At 32.6% G+C, this 5,100-nt stretch overlaps 1 protein-coding gene across 1 annotated transcript in view; it reads right to left on the bottom strand.

The window, feature by feature from the left end:
- The window catches only part of LOC106109860 (TPPP family protein CG45057), a gene marked incomplete in the record, with an annotated part of 7,397 nt that extends 2,385 nt beyond the window's left edge, over positions 1–5,012 (bottom strand). Inside the window, 1 exon segment of the mRNA XM_013291498.1 lies at positions 4,996–5,012.
- Positions 5,013–5,100: the final 88 nt, after the last annotated feature.

Genomic DNA, 5,100 nt, shown 5'->3' on the forward strand with positions numbered 1-5,100 from the left:
GGTTCTAAAAGCAATCTCTGTATAATCTACGATTACTTAACAATTTCGTACAAATTGGTTACATTTATCGTTTTCTTTGTTTCAAGACAATAATTGAATCATTACCATCAGTAACACTATAAAATCGTATTTATATGATATCGAAAGGAATTGAGGAAAGAACATAGGTAACTCAATGGCAAACAATCTAAGCGATCGTGAATGATGTCATGCAAAAATACACAAAACATTGTTGTGTGTCGTAGAGTTATCGAAGACTTTAATAGCGGTTCACGTCGCGCTAAACTAGGCAATTACATCATCGACCTTGCGGAAGCGATTCGCACGGACATCGAAAACATCAGCTGATACTTAAAACTAGCATAGATTTTAAAGTATTATAGACGAACGTCGATTCTATAAATAATACATACAACAAAGAGTTACTCTAGAAACTTCTGAAATAATGCTAGATCTAATAATGCCGGTATAATATTAATTTGTATATTATGAAATTAAAAAAAATAGTTCTACAAATGTTTTAGAAAAACCGCTTGTTTTCAACAAGACAAAACAATAATATTTGATCCAAAGTTAGGAAAAATACGAAAAATGTCGACTAGAACAAGTTAACTGTGTTTCAATTGACATAGGTTAGTAACAAACAACGATTGCCAAAATATCATAAACTAAACACTGATATACTATTGGGCAACACGTACATTATTTACCCATAGATTCTTTGCAGACAATAATCACATTGTCTTTATCTGTACTTTCAAACATACTAAAATATATTATATTCGAATTCATATCTTTGCTAATATTTATGCTCAAATAACTCCGTTATTACGACGCCTTCGCGAGGTTTACATTACCTAGTAAACTTAAGCAAGACTGACACTTGAACACTGTTGCATGTAACATAAGTCAAGTAGGTATAGATAATGCAAGTATAGTGTATATGTGTTGTGTATTTATTTTTAAATTTATGTATGTATATGATCTATTTCACTTTTAACATATATGCAACACATAGTTACTATGTAAAGAAAACGCCGATAAAAATTATATTGCAAAAGTGTGAAAATGTGGCAAGAAGCGACCCTTAGTAAAGATATATCGACCAGATTGGTCACATATTAGAGGGCGACGTTAGAGTACGCAAAGCCCTACCGTTTGTTTAGCGTGGAAAAGTGGGAAAAATATGCCAGGACTGCGCACCCTAGGTGTTGTTTCAATTTAACCGCTATGGATTTATAATATCGTGCAATGTAGAAATTGAAACAGGCGACGCCGGGCATAAATTCCTAGTATTTATCGGTATGTGATTTTTTAAACGGTTAACTATAAAGTAGTATTATCGATCTATCCGTGACATTTTTTAATAATGATATCATCAGCTGAAATTACACTAAATAAAAAGGATATGATGTGAATTGCGATTCGGTCATTACGGCCTTGAAATCTGACGTAATTCATAACAATGCTGATATAAAAGTGTAAAAATAAAACTGTAAATGTAAGTAGGAAGGGGGCGTATTAACAATTACACCTCCGCGGTAACTGTAGGTGCCAGGTGGAAGTCTAGACTAAACGCTCAGACCTACGTGTGAAGGTCGCGGTGTGCACGCCACTACCGGGCTAAATTCGGATTGTACTCAATGAGTTATGCATTTAGGACTGAGCAGTCAGTATGCTTATTTATAGGAGTTACGATACTGTTTACTGCTGAAAGGCTTGACACAGATTTAGTACCAATTTTGAAATGGACTAAAAGTTCGTACGTATCATAAACGGTCCGAAAAACTATTTTTATTAGTCCGATCCTGGTCTCGAATCCGTTATCTGGTTTAATCCGTTTCTTGACACCCTTTTTATTAATTATACATTGATTGAATTGTTTAGAATTAAAATTACAATACGCAAAAAGTCGCATTGCGTAGTAGATTGTATGTTTTATTAACATATCAAAGCTTATAGAAATATACATAATTTGTTTATCAAGGTTAAAAATCATAAAGGATATTTATTATTGATTGAACTATTCATTTAATACAGTTTTAGTTATAATTTAGTTTTCTGCAAAGCTGACAAAAGCAGTCGTTTCAATATAATGGATAATACCGAAAAGTTTATTGACAAACGTTTGGGTAAAGAAATTAGTTCCTTAGTTAAACTTACATTAGCGCCTACAAATGTAACGAACTAATTGGTTACGTCTTTTTATCGAATGTCCACATTACGAGTACTTATGTCATGGATATTAACGTGACAACACCTTAATTGACCTAGTTTTCGAACCATGTTTAATTATGGAACATTATTTGCTAAAATGAACCAAGGACACTACAGACTGACAACTTATCTTAGTTTTTAAATAAAAAATTATTTAAATAAATTACAATAGGCCATAATTCCCCAAGAGAGCTGACAAACGCTTTTCTTTACATCATCGCATATGTTAATAGTTTATGTCCTCTTGGACCAAGGTATATGATGTTATCACGAGCAAGTATGACGCACACAACTAATTACTAACACAAACTCTTAATGCATTCAACGTTTAGTCTTCATTACTTAGACTAACGTATAATTGTCGAGGTAAAAAAGCAGTTAACTTATCGCAATTTGTTAAAAAAAATATGACATAGAACATCACAGGTAACATCAGTCATCAACTGACTTAAGTTATTATACCAACTTTATATTTTAGACGCATAAAATGTGAGTCATGCCCAAGAATAATTCTTGACGGGTTAATATTCCATATGCAAATGTCATACTGCAACCCTTTATGGTAGTCAGGGTAAAGTGATAACTTCAGTCATTATATTAATCGTGTAGAATAAAAATACTTATTGCGATTCATTTTGATCAGATGCATTAAACCTGAAATTTTTATTTACTTGCCGTATTTGATTTTTCTGATGAAATTTGTTTAACGATCTTAAGAGATGTTCGTTGGATGGCGATATACATGAACAAATTCTGTTCATTAGAACAAAATTTATTTTTATCCCGCACTTATGATGCCGGGTCACGCACAAGCCAAAGGCGAATATGGAACAATAGCTTGTAAGTAATTCTGCGTCATGTATGATGTACAACTTCTAACTTATAAATTACATAGCTTGAAGATTAATCTTACTACTTACTAATATTATAAATGCGAAAGTTTAGATGGATGGATGGAACGGCTGAACGGATCTCGATGAACTGTGGCATAGATGTAAAGGCTAGTTTGGAAGAACACATAGGCCACTCCCTTTTGTTTGTTTTTTTTTTTAATTCCAAGCGGACGGAGTCGTGGGCGAAAGCTAGTTCTATATAACGACAAAATTTTTCTTAAGAAGCAATACATGCTGTACATAAGAAACGTTTAACGAAACAGTTGCAGACATTTTCGGTTTAGATAAACATTGACTAATTTCAGGTAAAACGGGTTTTTTTAAACAATGATAGCACAACCGAGTAGGTAGAACAACTAAGGAGTCATCCTTTGATAACCGAAATAGAAACAACACGACCATGAGAATAAGTCAAATAACAAATTGCTGCATGCAAAATAAGCTTTGCAAAATGACAAATTTGCCTTGTTTCAGGCAGTTTACATAAACAATTAAATTGTAATAAGATTTAATATATCACTAATTTAAGTTAATGAAACTGGAAAATATTACTTGTTTTAAATATAAATATATCATCTAAAATTATCAACCTACGGGAGATCTGAAAGTGAAAACGTGTGAAAAGTTTACAGTGCTAACGACCTTGCGAGTTTCTACGTCGCGAATAAACACATTTCGCAGAGGTTTTCCCATAGCTAAACTTAGGCTTTTCATTTCGTTCAGACGCACTTATCTACCATTTATTGAAATAGACAAGCACTGCGTCCGCGTGGAATAAAAAAAAAAACAAAAGTGAGTAGCCTGTGTGTTCTTCCAGACTGTCCTCTACATCCATGCCAAATTTCATCGAAATCCACTTAGAAGTTTAGGCTACAAACTCTAACAAGCATTCGTCTATCCATCCATCCATCTAAACGCATTGATAATGTTATATATATTACTATATTAGTATGATTGTTTCTATGTTGTATTATTTTCTTATAAGGTATAAGCGTTTTACGAAAACATCAATTTTAATATCTACGTTATTAAAGCAACATGAAGTATATATTATAATTAATAGTGCACAATATTGGCAATTTTCAATATTGAACTATGTGGAGTTTCCGATTTCTACCTAAATTATGGATGTTTGATTTACCGTTGTTTTGTGTCTGAGATATTGTCGAAAAAAGCTTGGATCAAAAGCGTCAATATTCGAAAGCTCCCAACGCTTCACTTTATTTGTAAATATATACAAGAATATTGATAGTTTTTGTTAATTAAACACGTATGTAATTCGATAACTTCAGTGAGGCAACAGTAATGAAGGTCGATGCAGTTACGCGTCACTGAATTTATTATCTTATCTTTAAATTGCATGAATTTATTCATCCAATGCTTAAGGTCTTTGATAAAAAATATCTAATCTATAGGAAATTGTATGTTCAAATTTGTTTTACTTGTAATAACAACTTTTGTATGTTTTGCGCTACAGATGGACAAGATGACATGTTTACGAACAAAACACTCTATGTACGTATGTTTGCTATAAAAATAGTAAGCAGGAGGTGTAGTGGCCGTGTGTATTCATAGGGTGCCCGCCATAACGAAAGGCGCCGAAAATATTTCACCCTCCTCGTAATATTCTCAACCTAAATTAAACCGGAAGTATTTATCGTTAAGCACATATTATTTATGAAACCAATACAATAGTAGAATAAATAAAATCAAACGCGAATTTTTGAAATAAACATTATGTTTGTTGTCCATTTCCATAAATTAAAATATCAATTTCTGTATTAAATTACTTATTATTAAACCAAACATGTTATCTGTCGTTGATAATAAACTAAAAATACGATATTGCAGATATAATTTGAAAAATATACTCACATTAATATACCGCGAAGCTGAGTTAAATCACATAGACTAGTCAACACACGACCGACTTCCGTCCCAGCCCTCCTATACTACGTATCTACGTACCACCGATGTTTGTCCGTCTGCC

The sequence above is a fragment of the Papilio polytes genome, unplaced genomic scaffold (genome assembly GCF_000836215.1).
Source record: "Papilio polytes unplaced genomic scaffold, Ppol_1.0 DF821067.1, whole genome shotgun sequence".
Lineage (NCBI taxonomy): Eukaryota > Metazoa > Arthropoda > Insecta > Lepidoptera > Papilionidae > Papilio > Papilio polytes.